We start from the raw sequence: 21,748 nt of genomic DNA, 5'->3' as shown, positions 1-21,748 counted from the left end.
ATCGTTCCAATCATAAGTTTGCGGTAAATTAATTCATGGGTGCCTAAAGGACCTACCGGAAAAAATTTCATAAATTCTTTGGCGAGATCTGGCAAGATTACTGTAGTAGGTATTCAGTTTGAAGATAGGCTAGACAAAGCTTCAATTCCAACCTTAGAAGGTTAGTGCCACCTTGGTTCTCAGAAAACGATCTCTAGGAAATTCTTGAGACCAAGATCCCAGAGGCATCAGATCCTCAAGATAAGGCCATCCTAGCAAAGGAGATAAATACACAAAGAGTACTCTTGGATGTCGTGAAGGATAATTTGACCCCTCACTTACCGAAACGCATACAACCATGGAAATGTTCGAAGCCTTGGTAGGATTATACCAGAGCAAGACCATAAACAGGAAGATGATATTGAAAGATATGCTACGGACTACGCAGATGACCAAGTCAGACTCAGCGATGAGTTATCTAATGAGAATTGTGCAAATTCGTGATCAGTTTGCAACAGTATGAGAGAAGGTGGAGGAATTAAAACTAGTAAAAATGACATTGAATAGATTCTCAGAAGCATGGGATCCGTTCATGAGAGGGGTATGTGACCGAGATAAACTAACCCATTTCATATGCTAAGGTATGACTACATAGCAGAAGAGGAAATTAGGTTACAGTCAAAGGTCAAGATCAGCAAGTAGGAAGATGACAAGAACTTTAGTGAACTAAGGTAATTCTGCCCTTAGGGATTTTACATTTATCTAGGGTTTGCAATAAAACATAAATGATTACAACACAGCAATTTTTATTCATTCATTCAACAGTAGGCATTATAACAATATCATTTTCAATAATCCAACAACAATAAATATATTTCATAGCAATATGATTCTTCAGTCACACAACAAGTTATGTCTATCTGCCCAATAAGCATTGAATGTATCCTATAATCCACCTAATTTGCAATATCGGCAAAATAAACCAACATTCAACTGTAATTATGATATACTAACCAACCCAAGCATGCTATATTAATTTTTCATGTTTCTAGGCTTACTACAATAGGAGTTTGAATCAAACCCTCATGTCAACCTTAGACAAGGAATGTTAGGTCCCTATACTACTAGTGTAACCCCTTATTGTTATTAGTACAACCCCCTTATTATATTGTTGTGCCCATATAGTCCCCATATTGTTATTGTTGTGCCCCATAGAAGCCCACTATTGTTATTATTGTGCCCTTACATTATTATTGTTATGTCGGCTCTGATTATATTATGACCTCTTAGACTCCTATATATAGAAAGGAGGTCGTGTCATTTGTATCATCTAAGAATTGTTCATTTGTGTAATGTAAAGGAGGTTGCCCCCCTTGAAGAGGCTTATTTCTAAAGCGTTGATCTATCTTTTCTATCTTTTTGTGAGTTGGTTTCATAACATTTGGTATCAGAGCTGTGAATTCTAGGGTTTCACTGCTCCAAACAGGTCATCGTGGCATTTTCGCTATAACTTTTTTCCTACGAAGTTTCAGAAGCTAAAAAAAACCCATTTGAGAAAAAATCAATCTGAACCTCGCGTTTGGAATTTGAGATCTTGTATCGCTATCTTTTCAGAGACATGATATGAGGAAGTTAGGGTTTTTGCAAGCTCCAGGATTTCATCTCAAACAGGTCATCGTGGAATTTTCGCTATAATATTTGTTCTACAAAGCTTCAGACTTTGAAATTAAAACCCATTTGAATCGAAATCTTGGTGAAGCTTGGATCTGAATTTCAGACCTTGTCTCGCTATATTTTAGGAGATATAATCTAAGACATTTAGGGTTTCTGTAGGCCTCCCAAATTACATCCTAAACAAGTGACCTTGGGAAAAGCATCATAACTTTCTCTCTGAGCATCAAATTGAAATTTTGTAAGAATTTTCAGGAAGAGGACGCACTGTAGTTTTCTGTGTATCGGTTTCAGGTTCTAAGGTTGAAACAGTGACACGTGGAACGTCGTACAAGTTCACTCTACTGAACCAGTCTATAATCGTGTCATCGTGGGAGATTTGACATAACGCTTCCTTACAGAATCCAATCTTGATCAGAATTTTGGGGTTAGAAAGAGGACTCAGAAGGCTACTACAGGACGAAATTTCAAAACTTGGAGATCTAAAATTACAGAGTTACAATCGTTTCAAGCTCAAGCTCCTAAAATCAAGAGAAAGCGAGATGAAGAAGTTTGATGGCAAGGATCCGATAAATTGGATACTACAAATGGAGAAATATTTTGATCTACATGGCGTACCACTGTTACAAAAGGTACGTATTGCATCTAATTATTTAGAACCAAATCAAATTTTATGGTATAAAGGGCTTTGTTCTCGTAAACCACTTGTTACATGGTCAATTTTCACAGAGGAAATGATAGCACATTATGAGGATACAAAGAGCAACACCTTCTTTAGCCTATTGATAAATCTCAAACAAAAGTGTTCAATGGAAGAGAACATTGAGGACTTCAAAAATTGAATATAAGGGAAAATGATATTCCAGAGAAGCAGAGGATTGAAGTCTCCATAGGGACTTTAAAGGATAACATTCAACATGAGGTTCGTCATTGGAAACCTGATTCATTAGAGAGGGAAAGAAAAGTGAAAAGCAAAATTATGGCAACAAGCAAGTCTACCCCTCACAACTATAAAGATGGAAGTATTATTTCTCCTATCCTTCCACAACCTACAAGGTTGACACCACAACAATTGGAAGAAAAAAGAGCAAAAGGGCTTTGTTACAATTGTGATAAAAAATACACTAAAGGTCATAAGTGTGCTAAGAAGAAATTATTTTACATAGATTATGAAGAGGAGGAAGAAAAGGATCAAGAAACATCAAAAGAAGAGGATGTACACCAGGAACCCACCCCGGAGAAAGAAGAAATGAATCCGACCATATCTTGTAAAGCATTGGCAAGAATTACCACTCCTCAGACTCTCAAGATAGAAGAACACATCAAGAAGAAAAAGGTTCAAGAAGTGAAAGATCACATCGAGAAAGAAGAAATGAATCTGACCATATCTTGTAATGCATTGGCCAGAATTACCACTCCTCAAACTATCAAAATAGAAGACATATCAAGAAGAAAAATGTTCAAGAAGTGAAAGATCACATCAAGCATTAAGAAATGAATTTGACCATATCTTGTAATGCATTCGAAGAAATTACCACTCCTCAAAGTCTCAAGATAGAAGGACATATCAAGAAGAAAAATATTCAAGTAGTGAAAGATCACATCGAGCATCAACAACAAGTTCTCCAACTTTTAAAGGATAATGCCACTTCGGTGCAGAATCGAATGAAACAACAGGTAGATCAACATCAAAGTGAAAGAAGTTTTGATGTAGGCAATTGGGTATTTTTACAGCTACATCTCAAGCAAGCAATTTATGAGAAGGAAATGTTGGAAATATTACATGCACTTAAGAAATGGCGACCTTACCTAATGGGAAGACACTTCAAGGTAAAAATGGATCATGATAGTCTTAAATACTTTTTAGAACAAAGATTATCTTCAGAAGAACAGAAAAATGGGTCACAAATATGTTGGGTTATGACTCTGAAATCATCTACAAAAAAGGGAAGCAATATTTTGTTGCAAATGCACTCTCAAAAAAGGATGAGGATGTGGAAGCATTGTTTTGTGTTATTTCTATTATCCAACCAGATTGGATACACGAAGCAAGGGATGAATGGAAAAAGGATGAAGAAGTCTGGCCACCCCTTCAAAAGTTGCAAAAGGTACCAGTTCAAACAATATTGCCAGAACTTTACGAGGAAGGAAAAATCATATTGGAACATGGAGCATTCACAAAAACAAGAACCTGATAGCTACGAAATTGATCAATTTCAGAGTATCTCATCAAGTGGAAGAACTTACCTGCTGAAGATTCCACATGGGAGGACAAGAATTTTGTACAGAAGCGTCAAGAACTACTCAAGCGTTGAGGACAACACTGTTTGAAGGAGAGGGGCATGTTAGGTCCCTATACTACTAGTGTAACCCCTTATTGTTATTAGTACAATCCCCTTATTATATTGTTGTGCCCATGTAGTCCCCATATTGTTATTATTGTGCCCCATAGAACACACTATTGTTATTATTGTGCCCTTACATTATTATTGTTATGTCGGCTTTGATTATATTATGACCCCTTAGACTCCTATATATAGAAAGGAGGTCTTGTCATTTGTATCATCTAAGAATTGTTCATTTGTGTAATGTAAAGGAGGTTGCCCCCTCGAAGAGGCTTATTTCTAAGGTGTTGATCTATCTTTTCTATCTTTTTGTGAGATGGTTTCATAACAAGGAACCTTTCTGCTTAACCAACCTATTGATCCAAATTCGCTACCAGAATCAGGGTTTGTGGCCCTGCAAATCCTGTTGCCTAGAAAATTTGTAGTGTTCCAACATTTCACAGAAATGCCTTTGCTAACCTCAGATTGTCCTCAACCAAACCACAGATCAAATTCTATTGTTCAAAACAAGTATAGGCCAAATCTTCCAAATGAACAAAGGACATCACAATGTGCCAAAATCATACCAGAACTGCTCCAAGAATTATGCTATGCCAAAACAAGGAAATAGGTGTCTAGGTAGGGTGGTATCAACTTCACCGAAACTAGACAAATGATTAGATAAGGTGGGATCACCTCCACCGAAGCTAATCAAAGAGAAGGGGTCTCAAACCCTCGAGCCTTAGGCTCAAAGAAAAACAAAGACAAATCAATCCAATTCATGATGATCAAAATGATTATACTCTTTTGTATTTATAGATTTCCTTGTGGGGGTATCTCCTCCTTAGTTAATTGAGGGGTTCATGGCAACCTCCAACTTTGGGCTTTTTGCCCCAACTGCCCCAAAACTTACCTCATGTTGCCCTAAACATTGGGTAATTGGGGTTTTCCCCTTTATCAAAGACTATAGCCTACGAGGATTGATAGACTACTTCGTCCTTTGGGCCAATTAATCCATTGGGGGCATTATAATCCCCCCTTCCTCACATTGTTTGTCCCCAAGCAATGACAGATCTAGGTGTTGCAAAATCTGTCGTTCCAAAAACTCCTCTTCAATTTTTACAGCATCCTCCCTTGAATATTGCAACCCGATAATTAACAAACTAGCAGGGAACATCATCATGCCACAGCTATTGTTTCCACTTGAAACATCATAGGTGAATTATAGGCAAAAGATACAACTATGTGTTGTTCTTGAATTAAGTCCCATTTCGGATGATGCTCCTTTCTTAGCATAGGAACGATCTTTAGAAAAAAATTGTAGATAGTTGATCCCTACTTTGGTAGTAAAACCCTTACAATAATGTCCACAAGTTGTCCATTCTTTGTTGTTGTCTCCTCTTCCATTAATGGTGACCTATTTCCATCTTTTAGAGTATTGTCTCCTAAGAATGGCTAGCCATTGAAAAACTTCAACTCTTTGTAGGTGAAAGGCTCATCAAACTGTGAGAGTTTAATGGAAATATATTCCCCTGCAATCTTGGAGTTGTTTGTCCTTGATAAGAATGATTTGGCATCCTTCATAGTAACTTCCTAACTTCGAGGTTGATTAAAAATCGCCTGATTCCTACATATCAAATCTTCCCTTTCTGTAATTTTGGTCACCCAAAGAAGCTTTACAAAAGCATCGTGAGCAATTGGGTTTGGTAAAAGCTTTGTAACATAACTTGGCACATAGTTCAAGGGCACGAGGCCTTCCCAAAAAATCAGTAGATTTTGCTGACAAATAGTGGCTTTTACATAAAACAACAAACTTTGCATTTTTTATAACACTATTGCATACCATTTTTTATGTTACGTATCTTTTTTCACGTCCCTTGAAGCACTCTATATAATCAATACAAACGGTGCTTCTTCCCTTTACATTTTTGGAGGAACCTGCTGCTACAATCTGCTCTCCCCGGTGGACCCTGTTTTCACCAACAATTTGTTCCATATAAACTGGCATGCAATCCTTGAACTGAGGGTGAGTTTCCAGAGTGACTTCAACAAGTTTGTCATGTGTAGTTCTAACGAGCTTCCCCTGAGTGTAGATTCAGGAAAAAATATATCCCATCTTCATAAAATATGATCTTGTCTTCCACCTTGTACCTGTCATCACGAATGAGTAAATCTAATAAATCGCAAGCAAACTTATTCTTGGAGTACTCTACTGGGAGGTGGGCTCTCCAATCTCTCAAGAATATGTCATGCTCAGCATTCTCCTTATATCCGGACTCATTAGATTATAAGTTGTTAATTGTGCTTATACAAGTTGCCATGCAAATTACTTCGTCTTATTTGGGTGTAACCTCCATTTGATTGGTTGTTACAACTCAAGGATTCCATTGGTCATGCCTATTAGTACTACATTCCTACCATTTGGGTCCCAAAATTCTATTTCCATCGCTTGGTAGTTCATTAAGAATCTTCCTAAAGAGTACAACAATTGTACTCCCAGCACCACACTAGTATCTGCTAATTCTATCACATTAAAATCATCAGTAAGTGTATACTTACCTAGTGTGAGGCTCAACTATGGAAATACCTATGTGCATGTCATATGATACCCATCAGTTCCCCTCACTTTGAACCCTTCAAACTCTTAGGCAAGGATACCTCTCCTTGTCACTGCGACTGCATCAACGAAGTTGTACGTTGCTCCACCATTAATCAATGCTATGATTCGTTGCCCTCATATAACAGCCTTGATTTTGAAGTTGTGATATTTAGGCACTCCAGAGAGAGTGACGATAGTACCTCCTTCAATTCTCGAACGTGGCTTCTTAGCCTCTTTCAAGGATGGTACTTCTTCATAAATGTTAGGTGCCTTGCATGGTGTCTATGTTGTATCACTCTCATTATCGCTATCGGGCAGTAATTCAATATAGTGAACCTTTCCCTTTCCCAAACATTAGTGACCAGATTCCCATGACTCTTTACAAGTGAAACAGAGCTTCTTTCTTCTAAGCTCGTTTCGTGTTTCTTCATCCAATCAATCCTTCTTAGTTTCGTCTTTCAGAGATGTTTTCTTGCCCTTATCTTTTGGAGGGATTTGTGGTATGGGTGGAATCTTCACTTTTGTGTTGCACCACCCATATCTCAAGTCTTGGTGATGGCCTCCTATAGTGTGGCACGTTTGAAGGACTTGACCCGTCTGTGTAATGGTTCAACTAGACCTTCTACAAAGAGCATGACCCACCTCTGCTCCAAGAGGTTTATTACCATGATTGTTGTCTGTTTGATATCTGCAATGTACTCGTTTGGCGTCCTTGTTTGTTTAATTTGCGCTAATTCTCTAAAATGCCTATCAGGATCCTTCCGATCAGAACGCTCTATCACCCTTCGGGTGAAGTCCACATCAGATGTTATGTTGGAGTGCCCCAAGGTGACCAGTCCGTTGAGAAATCTAGGGCATAGCAATTATGTGATTTCTCTTCTATTAGTAATTGCTTGTGAGTGCTTTTCACTTCTTTAGATTATGATCTTCTTTTACTTAGGTTATTAGTGTTTTTCTTCATCAAACAACTACCAATGCATAAACCATAAAGAGACAAGAGACACAGAATATAGGCTATCAACCAGGGCCAAAACCTCTCACTCTTTGAGAGGAAAACCCAAACAAATTCTTCTTCTTATAGAGATTCCAATTGATGAATACCAAGACCAAGACCCTTGACCTATTTGCCACTCCAAGACCAAGACACAAAGCTCCCTTGATGAAGTCCTTCTTCCTTGAGTCAACAATAGTCAACCTTCTACTTTTTCCTTCTTCTCGGCTTCTCTTCAACTTCGGCTGCTTCAGACCTTTACTAGTTTCAACCTCCTTGAATTAGGCCTTCTTTGCATGGTGATTCCTTCTAGCTTCCCTCGGCTTCCTTAACCTTGCCCTACTACCAACTCGGCTACTCAAGGGGACTGTAATTCTTCTCAGTTCCTTTTGTTGCAATCGAACTCTTACATACTTGAAAAAGGAGCTCAGTTTATATTCTTCTTTTCTTTGATTGATAATAGGCTTCCCTTACAAACTTCACACTTTTTCCTGTTTCAGACCTTCACCGAAATTCTATCCTGAAATGGAGACGAACTGCCCTATATATAGTTGTTGTAGCCTCATAATGAGCCGACATGACTGCAAGCTGGGTTGACATGTCATTTGATGGAGATATAATTATCCTTCTTGAAGCCGACTTGAGGAGGAGACTTTGCTTGGTCTTGGAGGGCTATTTATACTTATCTAATGACTCATACAAAATGTAATATGCCCAAGAAGGGTCCTTCATACATGACATAGACTAAAATTAACTTTTATGACTAGATGATAAATCCTAAAGGCTCTCAATGGGAGCCATCACCAAAAAATAAATTCCTTGCTCATGAATCCCATGAGACAAGCATTACAATAAGAATTTTATTTTTCTTATTTTCATGAATTACATAAAATCACAATTACACATGTCATTATGAAGACCAAACCTAGTTACACTTTTCAACATAGTCCATGGTACCATCATTGATGTGCTTCCTACATGGGATTAAGTTAGAAATAGGTGTCCAACTTTTGTACCCAAGCCCTTGCTAAGCATTTTGACGACCCATCAAAAGAGGGGATGGGAAGCTTTCCTACCTTGCACATCAAGTCCTAATTTCGTTGTTCCTTGGGTCTATTTTGGTGTTTGATGTTGTATTCTCGAAAAGATATGGCTACTCATATATTTTCTTCTAGTGTTGCATACTCTCGAAAGCACTCATTAAAGAGTCCACCCTGTTTTGTTGCTCCTTGGGTGGCGACTAGTTGGTTGTCCAAAAACTAACGAAGGTTCTATGGTTACTTCCATTGGTTGCCCCGACATTAGACTGTGCAAAAGTATTGATGGGGGCAAGATTATGGTTGTTGCTCCCTTTAGTACTAGTACTGTTACCAACATTCAAACCATTAGTCATATATTTACCAAGATTGTTTATGGTGTTGATTTTTCAAGTGCAATAGATACAAGCACTAATTTTTTAAAGTTGATAATTACTTACAATGATGTAGATATTATTTTAGCACTTCCAATTTATCATTAAGCAATTACACTTGAGAAATTCAACCATAAAAGCAGTAGGACAATAGAGATCACAATGCACAAAGATGACACAAGATTTACCCTGAAAAACCCACTTGGGGGAAAGACCCAACAAAAATTTCCTTAGAGAAATTATTCAATTCAACAAGAGATACACCTAATTCTTCTAGACAAATATGATGGTCAAACTAAACAATAATACAGAGGCCAAACCTGGTATAATTGCCCTCTTGTCAAGTCTCCAATCTACCCAATAAACTCGGCCCAGCCTGATTTGTCTAGGTTGAAATTCAGCCTCCCAAAAAATGCCCACAAATTCGGCCATGCTGCCCAAAATATGTTGCCTAGAATTTCGAACCTGCTGCCCAGAATATGTTGCCCAAAATTTCGGACCTACTATCAAGAATATGCCCAGAAACTTGCATGTGCGAAACCAAAGAGAGAGAGATATGCTTGAAATGATTTCGTCCTTCTTATCTTTCATCTTCCTTCACTTGGATGCCCAAAATATACCTTCTTGTGTGTGTGTGATCGAATGGTGTCTTGTGGAGGAGGAGCAGTGGAGTATAAATAGTGTTCTAGCTGGCCTCAATGGATGTCTCTTTGACTAGGGCCAACTTGACTTGAAGGAAGGCCAACTTGGAGCCAAAAATTCAAAATTCAAAATTCAAAACTTTCTCTTTTGAAATTGACATGAAGAACATGTCTTATATTTTTCTTTTGACAATGACATGAAGAACATGTCTTACATTTTTCATTACATATTACAAGGCCTAAAATATTAATTATGAAGAACAACCATAGCTACAAAATTCAACATATGGCCTATAGAAGTTGTGTGACTGTGTCATTTGTTGTTGTCCCTACTCCTGCCCTTGTATTAATAAATTAGTTATTTTTGTCTGCCCATAAATTAACATGCGTAAGAGATCACTGAGATATGGTCCTCCTCGTTCTTCCTTATCCCCCATGGCTATATTGTGGTTATTTCTTTTCTTTTTTATTGTAATGTTACTTGTATCCCTTGGAAGCATACAAGGCTCATACACTCACAAGCTGGTAAGATTCCAGCTCTGATACCACTGTACTGACCTAGTGTAACTTTGTCCTTAGGGTTTTTACGGTTATCTAGGGTTTGCAGTAAAACACAAAGGATTATAAGACAACATTTTGCACTCATTCATTTAACAATAGGCATTATAACAATATGATTTCAATAATCCACCAGCAATAAATATCTTCCACAACAATATGATTCTTCAATCACACAACAAGTTAGGGCTAACTACCCAATGAACATTGAATAGATGCACTAATCCACCTAATTTGCAACATCGGCAAAATAAACTAGCATTCAACTGTAATTATGATATACTAACCAACCCAAGCATGTTATGTTACTTTTTTGTGCTCCTAAGCTTATTGCAATAGTAGTGTGAATCAAACCCTCAAGTGAACCTTAGATAGGGAGCCTTTCTACTTAACCTTTTCGGCGTACCCAACCTGTTGTTCCAAATTCGCTGCCAGAATCAAGGTCTGAGACCGTAAACCCTGCGCCCTATAGCGTAAGATTGTGGCCCTGCAAATCTTGCTAACTAGAAAATTTGTAGTGGCCCGATATTCCACATAAATGCCTTCGCTAACCTCAAACTGTCCTCAACCAAACCGCAAATCAAATTCTTATGTTCAAAACAAGAACAGGCCGAGTCTTCCAATTGAATAGAGGATGTCACAATGTGTCAAAATCATCCCAGAACTGCTCTAAGAATTATGTTGTGCCAAAACAAGAAAATAGGTGTCTAGGTAGGGTGGGATCAGCTCCACTGAAACTAGACAGATGATTATATAGGGTGGGATCAGCTCCATCGAAACTAGACAGATGATTATTAGGGTGGGATCACCTCCACCGAAGCTAATCAAAGAGAAGGTATCTCAAACCCTCAGAGCCTCAAATTCAAAGAAAAATAAAGATAAATCAATCTAATTCATGATGATCAAAATGATTCTACTCTTTTGTATTTATAGATTTCCTTGTGGGGGTTTCTCATCCTTAATAAATTGACAGGGGTTCATGGCAACCCTCAACTTTGAACTTTTTGCCCCAACTGCCCCAAAACTTACCCCATGTTTCCCCAAAAACTGGCTAAATAGGATTTTCCCCTTTATCAAAGGCTATAGCCTAAGAGGATTGATAGGCCACTTTGTCCCTTGGGGCAGTTAATCCACTGGGGACATTACAAGAACGTGGCTCTAATAGAAAAAGGCAAAGGAAAGAGTTCGAAGAGGGATCACGAGTCAGCCTCACAACTGAAAAAGAAGAAGGACTTGACATAAGATAGGACATTATGCTTTATAACATCTAGAGAGGAAGAAAAAAGGAAACGGTTGCCAGCCAATGTAGTTTGTCAGCAGAAGCTCAGGAGGAGTTTGCAAGAAAATTTGAAACGAAGGTGTCACTTGTTTCCTATTTTTCTTAGAGCACCTTACCAGTTGGTGTGTGGCTACTAGATAATGGAGCCACAAAAAATATGACAAAAGCTTGGGAACAATTCAATAGCCTAACCAACTAGGACTTGGAACTAGATGTGGAGTTTGGTGATGATGCCAAACATGCAATAAAGGGGGTTGGAACAGTGGCATTTCAACTTGAGCCAGGGGCATGATGAAAGTGAAGAACATGATATGGGTGCCAGAACTCAGGTGGAGTTTTCCCTCCATCTTAATGATCGAGAAGAAGGGATTTTGCGTAGCCTTCCAGAATGGGCAAGCATGGATCAGACCCAAGGAATCTAGCTCTGACACAGGCGACGTCATTGGAGTTAGAGAGGGAACCCTATACAGGCTAAAGGGCCAACTTATTCAGGCCACGTCATTGGAGTTAGAGAGAGTAACATGTACAGGCTAAACGGCCAACTTATTCGAGCAACAGCAAGAAGCAAAGAAATGATAGAGAATAAGGAGAAAATTGTTTTGAAGGTTGAGTAAATCAAAGGGAGTTAGCCTTTAGGTTCAGGAGGGGAGGAGCAGTGACAGCAAGAAGCAAAGAAATGATAGAGAATAAGGAGAAAATAGTTTTGAAGGTTGAGTAGATCAAAGGGAGTTAGCCTTTAGGTTCAGGAGGGGAGGAGCAGTGAACAGATTCCTCCAAATATTTCAAGAAGGTCTCTTGGTATGAGATGACCTTACGGAATGTTCAAGAGCAGCAGACTTCTAGGAACCAGCCCAAGTGGAGCAGCACTTCGAGAATGTTTCTAGGCAGGGAAAGCTTCCAGTTCAAAGGAAGCAACATGGCAACGGATGCACTTCCAGGATCGAAGTTAGTTCCAATGGGCAAAAGTACCTCCCTCGCTAAGAGAGAGTGTTAATCTTTCTAGCTCGAGCAGGTACTTCTGCACAAGCCTAAGTGTCTAGATGTGCAAACGTCACCCAAGATCTCCTTAAACACTTGCTCTATTGTGAGCAAGTTGCATTCGTAAATTAGCCTAAGTCTAACTTAGGAAAAGCATATAATTATTATGTTGGCTAATTAAGTTATAGAAACATTGGGAATAAGTAAAGTGTTTACTTTAATGATTATGTTTTAATCTTAGCCCTTGATCTCAAGTGAGGAGAGGTCTAATCTCGACCATCAATAATCTGAAGATTAGGGTTAGGAATTTAGCTCAAGAAAATGTTACAAAAACAAGGTTAATGAGAAGGAGAAGACACATCATACAGCATAACAAGATTGAGAGAGGCATCTCAATGAGAAGCATGATACTCCAGTGTGTTGGATTCGAGGAAGGGGGCAGCAAGGAGATCCAGATCAGCCAAGGAGGACTTGATCAGCTGGATCAGATCCAGTGTTGTACATGTAATTTCCTCAGCTGGGCCATTATCCTAGGACAAGAACCCGAGTAGGTTCTGAAAAACTATAATGATGAATTGATTTGATTGGGTAAAATCTGTTGTGTCATTTTTTGGGAGATTGGTTATGTTTTTGCTTCTGCTAATTAATGTTAATAACCTACCTGTGCAATCATTCAATAGGTTTGTAATATGCTAGGTCAATAGACTGTCTGTTGCTAGGTTTGCAATTTTATGATATTGCGGTTACGTTCTGGTTCCAATTCTGATAACTTCGATACAGGGGTACACATTCAAAATCCAACATCATACCAACACATATTGATTTGCTTCTAGATTGAAGATTCCCCATACCCAATTGAACCTCTGTTGAGTCAATAACAGAACCCTGCCATCTCCAATTGTTCTAGGAACATGATGCAAGACATGTTATATGCATTCTGACACTGATAGAGCTAACAGAGTAGAATAACATTACGTGTTATATGCGTGACAAAAGTTTGTAAATTTGGTCTCTACTATCTAATGGTAAGGATTAATATTAATGTACACGAATATACTTTTTTACTAAATTTCAATGTTTTAAGTAATGTTTATTCGACTGATTTTTATACCTGTTTTCATCTGGTTTTGGTCTGGTTCTGACCTGCAATCTGTTTATTAATAATTTTAGGGGCATTCACTTCCGGTCCAATTTGTAATTTTGTGGTATTTCAGTCCCAATCAAATTGCTAATTTTGTGGTATTTCAGTTCCGCTCTGGTTTGCAATTTTATGATATTCTGGTTACGTTCTGGTTCCAATTCTGACAACTTCGATACAGGGGTACACATTCAACATCCAACATCATACCAACACATATTGATTTGCTTCTAGATTGAGGATTCCCCATACCCAATTGAATCCATGTTAAGTCAATAATAGTACTCTGCCTTCTCCAGTCGTTCTAGGAACAAGACGTATTTCCCTTAAAACAGCTTATTGCAGCACGGTGTTCAACACAATTTGCCGAACACAGCTTTTAAAGTTCTCTTTTTATCTTCTTTTGCTTTATCCTAAATGCCATTTCACTTAACCATTTCCGCTCATAGCCTCGTTTCACTAACACTTTCTCTTAAATGAGTTTTTGATAGGATTAAGCCTTGTTTTACAGCTATAACTAATTTTGCCTTCTTTTCTTCCCACGTCCCTTAAGATTACCTGGTCTGCCATAGCTGGCCTAATAGTCCTGCAGCTAGGCTTCTGAATGATAAGTTCACTACAGCTGCAATGGCAATTTCAGAGAACGAGGTATAATAAGAGAATGATGGCTGGGCGATTACCGTGCCGAAGCTAAAGCCGCACAACGAAGGGCAAGCCAGCGCAACAGTCAGAAGGATAATCCACCCGTCTCGGGTCTGATACCTGCTACAGCATAGTCTTTTCTCTGGATTTCTTTGTTAGTATTTCAGTTACCATGAGCACTGGCCGTTTAAACCTTTAATTTGGACTTCGATTGCCTCTGGTTTTGATGGGACTTCAAGAGCTAAGACATCTTGGGCACTTTTAAGACCTGCTGTGATTTTTTCCACCATGGCTTTTTTCATGGCAACCTAAGAAGCAAAAGAAAAAACGACTTGGTTTGAACAAAAAAACTTGATTTTGACCTGGAGAAGCTCGTGGCTGAAATGTAACTCAATGCTTGATTAACTAACAAAATAATCAATCAACCTATGCATTTTGCTCAACTTCATGTGCACATTGCTGAAATTATCAAGGACAGCTCGCATTGTGGTTAATGTAATTAATTCATTCTCATACTTGATGCTTTAACACGGACGAAGCTAAAAAAGCAGAGTCAACATACATACCTGTTGCTTCCGAGAAAAAAGACTGAAAGTCACCCCACGTGACAGAACTACATTATCTGCTCAGGATCCAAACCCCAGCAGCCCCGCAGTTCTAATCAGTTCAAACAACCCCGTCAATGACTATAAACCGGCTCTTAATTTCCTCCGATCGACATGAACAACATGCCCAGAACACCTACATTTGCCCTAAATACGCCATTCCCCATTTTAACAAAACCAGGCAAAAATCTTTCGTGACGAAAATTGAGGGAAGATATCACCAATCCCTTGTTCTTCACATGTACCATGACAATAAACCCTCAAACGTCGTGACCATGAATAGAACCATCATTTTTCCATTTCTTTGCTTCAGGTAACCGCAAATCGGAGGGCCAGACAGCTAAAAAGCAGGAAAAAGGGGCAAACATGAAGCGTAGTAAAAACTTAAAGGGTTTTGCTTGCAGTATTCAGAAAATAAACAAATCCCCATCAACTTGCCGACGGTTTTCCGCCATTATTTTTGCGCTAGTGTCGGTAAGACTGCAAAGCTGTAGGTCCCATTGTCTATTGAGTGTTGCCTCATCTCTCTGTTCTCACAGCTCTCAGTGCTTCAGTGCTTCATTTCCTTTCCCTTCCCTTCCCCCACTTCGTTGCCCTCGGAGCTCGCTCTTACTGTACTTGTTTTCTTTTGGCTCTCCCTCTGAAACATGTAATTTCGTTCCATTTTGAGAAATTTAATCTGCATTTCGTTTCATTTGAATTTTGTTTCCACTTAATTTCGCTTCATTTCATCCATTTTACTTTTATCATTCCTTCAAACAAAAAAAAATGGTGCCCTATTCGAACTCGTGGTCACGGATTCAGGGTTTCAATTAATCTTTCTGTTTTTTTTTTAATTTGTCTCTTACAATTCAATTAATATTTTAATCTGTCTTGGGAAGGACGCATTCCAACCATATTAATTTCTCCGTTGGGTTGTAGTTTGAAGAAATAAATGTATGTAGTTTTTCAGTTCAAGTTTTAATTCTACATTAATTTTATTTAGGAATATTCCCAGTCACCTGTTTTCCACCGAATCTATAATTTGTGGTAAAAAAAAAAAGGTTTTAATTTTTTTTAATGAAAAATAAAATAAAAAAAATCTAGTTTTAAATTTTTTAATGAAAAATAAAATAAATATAATGAGATTTTGTGGTAAAAATAAAATTATGTTTTAAATTTTTTATAAAAAATAAAATAAATATAATGGAAGTAGGTAGACGGTCCAACGTTATCTTCAATGAAAGTATGAGTGAAAGAAAGAAAATATATATGAAATAAAATTACACATGGGTGCAAAAATGGAATATCTACATCAATGTTTGTCCCACAAATACTAAAGAGAAAGAATTTTTTATGGAGAAGTTTTGTAAACGCGAGAAGGGTTGGGTAGAAAGAAAAAGTATTACATTGACTAATTGAACCCTAAGTGTGATGTACAACAAAAAGAGTTCATTGGAGCTAGCATTTCGTGGAGGGCAAGTTCTTATTGTTCAATTAAGAACCAACTCGCATCAACTTCGGTGTGACATGGGATGGTGGAAAAAGCCTAAAGAAGTTTGAGAAAAATGGGTGTGTAGTGTGAAATGGGATGGTGGAAAAAGCCTAAAGAAGCATGAGAAGAACGGGTGTGTACATTTTGCAAGTCTCAAGCAATGGAATCCTAAATTATTTCATTTTGGAATGTGATACATTCAAAACACCAGAGAAAGTTACGAGAATATGTTAACATCAGTTTATTGATATTATTTTTCAGCAAAAAAATATTGGAAGATTGAACCAATTCATCATCAATTTGAAAAAAAAAATTGCAAAAAGCCAAAAACAAAAAACTAATAATCTTATAAACTATTTTTAATTTCATAAACATTAAAATATCATTTTATTTATAATGAAAATATTCCAAATTTTGTTATAAAATGTAATTTTATTTAAATCAATAATTTTAACCGTAAATTTTTATTATAAAGTGTATTTCAAATTGTGTAAGTAATTTTTTCTAACAAATAATTTAGTATTTTTTATTATTTAATGTAAGTTTTTAATTTCATTGTTGAATTAGTATGAATTACTATTTTAAAGTCAAGATGTTAGTTAGTATGTTTTTTCGTATCATATTTATGTTTTGTAATTTAATTTTTTTTGAAAGCGATAGTAGTACGATTGAAGGTATCTATGGTAGAGTTGGTCTTTTTGGTATTTATTTTATAATTTTTTAAAATGTTCTGTACGTGTATGGGAGTAGTTTAATTAATAAATAAAATGATTAGTTTAATGTCAGTGAAATGGTATTTTGGAATTCGGTAATATAATGTAAATTTTTATTATTTAAAATATATTATCAAATGTATAAATAGGTTTGGTACTCTAAAAGAAATTATTAGACAATTGAATTTTGTAGATTAAACAATTTAAACTTATAATTCTTTAAAATTTCTACTAAATCTTAATCAAAGTTGATCAAAATAAGTGCCCTAAAATCTATTTTTTACATAGTGGGAAAATCAATCATAACTTAGTTGTCAAACCAACAATGAGGACAGCCATAACTTGGTGTTATCGGCTAATGTAGGTCAACTCATCACCCTTATTTAAGGAAAATTGCGCCACCTAGAATATCCTATTGGTTGTCCATAAGGGGGTAGGCTTTCGCTCCTATTAAGATGCCTTTGGGTCTTGGGTCGTTAAGTTGTTTCCTTACGTCTGATGAACACAAGCTCTTAACCAAGCAAAAGCAATTTTAAGGCATACTTGAGGCTAAATACTATAAAATCTATTAATTAGACTAAAAGTATTTTCTATATTCTTATATTTAATAAAAAAATTAAAATATGCCTATTCTCAATATTTAATGGTAAAATAAAAACACACATTAAACTAGTACATTTTATAATTTATATGAAAGAGATATTTGGTCATTATGAGTAGGTGATATTAATAGATAAATGATTAAAAGAAGGTTGAGACTAGAATACATATAGTTAAAAAACTAATTAGTATAAAGTCGTGTGTGTGAAACTTTTTTCAATTTCAGGATTGTATTTTTTTATTTTTTATTTTTTTATTTTTTTTATTTTTTTTTTATTTTATTTTATTTTATTTTATGGAGAATTAGTAACTTGTTGGAGCATTTTGGTGAGGCCTAAGATAAAATCTAGTGGTTGTCGGTATAACACCAATAGTATATCTAACAGCTCGTAAGCCAGGTAAAGTAGTAATTTATGACTTAGCAAGAATTGAGACTATATGAGAATGGGGGGGCCTACTTCTTGAGCCTTGTCACATCGAGCAAAAGATACCCCTCAGTGGGATTTGAAACCGAGTGGAGGGATATCTAAATCATAATATAATTTTATAAAAGAACGAGGCTCTGTAAACATAGGGCTCAAGGTTGTTGCAACAATATAATCCTTAAGACCTAAAGATGTCATTTGTGGGAATTGAATATAAGTGGGGAGGATAGCTCATTGTCATAACCATCTAAGCTAGACCAATTGACATGGACTAAATAATGTTATATAACCATAGACATTTCATATAACAAGAGGTTTACAACTTTTTTATTCATCTTGATATTTACAATATTGGGGGTTATATTAGCCCAAAGATGTAGCTCAACTAGTTGTCATCAATGTTCTTGAGTATTTGGCTAGTTTCGTGCCAATAGGTGCCTACTTCTAACTCCCTAGTTTAGGGATACTAGTCTAAGCTAGTGGTGTAACTACGAATGACATCAACAAATCTGGGGAAGCATCCCTTGGATTTCCCCACAAGATTTTCCTTAGGCAAAGAAGACAAGGGGTTAAGATGACTCTATGTTGATAATAATAAGATAATAATAAAACAACCATATTAACATGCAATTTCTCCAAAAAATTATATGTGTGGTTATTTATCAAATGATTCCATCATTCATAAATAAACTTTCATTTTATGAGACAATTAAGGAAATGTGGCATTTTTAACTACTCCCACCACACATCCTTCACATCCAACCCTTCTAGGTGGACTACCACTTGCACACAACAATCATCAAAAGGTGGATCGTGCAGAAGCATAAAGTCCAATACACTAATTGACTCTAAAGTTTATGTTCTTGGAGAAACTTAATTAATAGCTATCAAAAGGAAAAGAGAAGTGTGTAGTTAGCCATGATTGTTGCCATTAATTAGACGAATAGATAAATAATATACTCCATATATCTAACAAATATCATCAATGCACATTCATAATTTTCTCTCCTTCCATCTTGTATTATGAAAATGATGTCTAACAATCAACATTATAAATCAAATACCACATAAATGTGAAGTTGATATTCATTAATAGATATCAATCGATCTATCCACCACTTTTACTTTAAATTTTCCAATAAAAACTTAAATTTGTGATATTCTCGTAAGTCTAAATCTTTGGTCTTCTTTATGTCAATGTATAATATGTGGAGCTTTTCTCATCATTCCAAAGCCCATTATCGTTGAGCATGTTCAAGATTATATGTTCTCCAATAATAGTGCATAATTACTCATTATCTTCTTTAGCATAAATTTCAAGTGAAATAACAAGAGTAAGACTTCAATATATGAAAAAAATTATATATCTACCATATAATTAAGAAATATTGTAAATTTAACCCAAAATTATTTTCAATTATAAAAAAAAATTATTAATAAAATGAATTCAAATTAATGAATCTTACATTTAATTATCACATTGTTATTAACAACTATTTATATTAATTTATAACTTTCTAGTAAATGAATTATTTAAAAAAACTCTTACTTATAAGATGATTCACTTTATTTTAAATCTTTTGACTATTTTTCTATATATTTTTAAAAATATGAAAATCTATTGGAATATTTTTAACAATAATTCATTTTTTCCAATATAACAAACCATTGAAAAAATAAAAAATAAAAATTAATTAACAATATCACTATTGACAAATAATTTTAAATCTTTAACTATTTTTCTATATATTTTTAAAAATATGAAAATCTATTGGAATATTTTTAACAATAATTCATTTTTTTCAATATAACAAACCATTGAAAAAATAAAAAATAAAAATTAATTAACAATATCACCATTGACAAATAAGATAAAGTTAACAATATTACCTTTACAAATATCCTCAAAGAAATAGAGCTCACACACATGGAAAATGAAATCTATCCAAATAACTTTAACAATGATTAAATTTTCATATAAACAAGTGATTTAAACACTGATTTAATTTCAATTAAATCAATGAAAAAATAGAGGAACAAAAATACAATAACAACTATCACCATTAAAAGACATTTTGGAGGAATGAAACTTGGTTTATGTTCATTGGGAAGACTAAAAATCAAGAATACATTAACAAGGGAATGGGGCTAAGAGACCCTCAAAGTTTTGGGACTTGGTTTATATTTGTAACTTAATGATGGTTAGTTTTCATGGTTTTAAGAAGTTGACTCCTCAACCACCATGACAACTAAGAATTTAAATATTTAATTTTATATGAAAAGTCTTGTCACTTGCTCTTCCAAAAAGTGTTGGCCTAACCGATATTAGAGGAATCTTTGCTGTGTGTCAGGTTTGAAATCAAATTATAACCTCTTTGTGGGTTACATCTATGAATAAGTTAAAGTATGCATGCATATTCTTTTAATAATTACTTTATTACACTTCAAGCAACAACCATGTAGTCTATAATGTATGCTTTTGGTTTTATGTAGGTACGTATGTTATTCTGACAATTACTTTGAGAATACTTTAAGCAACCACTAATATTATAAAATGTATGTTATGCAATTCTGGTTTTACATATGTTTTTAAATAATAATAAAAATTACCTAATGTAATGATTTGTTGTTATTTGTTTTACATATATTATTTAACTTATATTTAAGTATATGGTGTAATGATTCAATAATATTGTTTTTGAATAAGAGTTTAAATTGTATTTAGGAATGGTTTTTAGTTATGTATATAAGATTATTTTATTTATTTTTTTGGTTGGGTAAATGTTGTATTGTTTTATAAACAGTAATGTACATGAAGATTATGGAAATTTTAAGTTGATTATTCATTGGGAAGATTAAATCATAACCAAAAGTTTACTTTCCATAAAGAGGCAAGGGATATTAAAGTGTTTGGGAAACCAAAATTAACTATACAAGGACTGAAAAGCGGACCTATTTAGCCTTGAAAATATATAGTAGAAACAGGAAACAAGTAAACCAAAGACATATCAGGAGAGATTAGAATTTGTAACTACAACTTGGATGAGTTCCTTGTTGTCTCCTATGATGCCTTGAACTACGGGTGGGATGCCAGGGTGTTGCTCTATGCATTCCAACCTTTGATTTATGTCTTTCATGTGACGATATAAGTGCTACATAGAGTGGAGGAGATCTCTCTAGTGCTTGAAATTGTCCAATAGGATTCATCCAAGTAGGAATTTCATGTCCCAATATAAATCCATTGTTTATATGTATTGATTGAAGCATCCACGTGTATGCCCAATATCTGGCACCGAATCTGTCATCTCAATAAGAACCTTCATGTCTAAGAGTTGATGTGTGTGAGAGGTTCCTTCTCTCTCAGCACAGATAAGTTCATCCTGGATGGGGTTCAGGGTAAGCTCACGAAATTGGGCAACGATTTCCTCCAAACGGTTGTGTGTATGTGTATTTCCCCGATTGGCTTGTTCCTGGTAGTAGGTCGCTCCCTTGCGAACACGGCCTTGCCAACGAGGTATGGAGGAGAGGCCAAAAAGGAAAGGGGGGCAGAGGAGCAAGTGAGGAGAGGCACAAACTTCAGAAGCCGGGAAGTGGGTCGCGCATAAGAAAATTTAGAAAGAGTGACAAAGCATTAAGGATGGAAAAGACCAGAGAAAGAGACAAACACTATCAGAGAACAAGGAAGGGAAGCCAACCAAGTATATAGTAAGGGGGGTGATA

The 21,748-nt window shown here is 35.9% G+C and overlaps 1 protein-coding gene across 1 annotated transcript in view; it reads right to left on the bottom strand.

The window, feature by feature from the left end:
- Window positions 1-15,471, bottom strand: part of SPK1 (guanyl-nucleotide exchange factor) — a 312,986-nt gene extending 297,515 nt beyond the window's left edge. Inside the window, exons 1-2 of the mRNA XM_089431973.1 lie at window positions 14,778-15,471; window positions 14,250-14,519 (exon numbers count right to left, since the gene is read on the bottom strand). The gene's annotated coding sequence lies outside the window, so the exon portion shown is untranslated. The remainder of the gene's footprint in view (window positions 1-14,249; window positions 14,520-14,777) is intronic.
- Between the last annotated feature and the right edge of the window lie 6,277 nt (window positions 15,472-21,748).

This window comes from Pinus tabuliformis, chromosome 5_1 (assembly GCF_031772625.1).
Source record: "Pinus tabuliformis cultivar Carrire ecotype Pingquan chromosome 5_1, CPIR1, whole genome shotgun sequence".
Classification (NCBI taxonomy): Eukaryota; Viridiplantae; Streptophyta; class Pinopsida; order Pinales; family Pinaceae; genus Pinus; species Pinus tabuliformis.
This window is presented reverse-complemented; position numbering and strand designations above follow the sequence as displayed.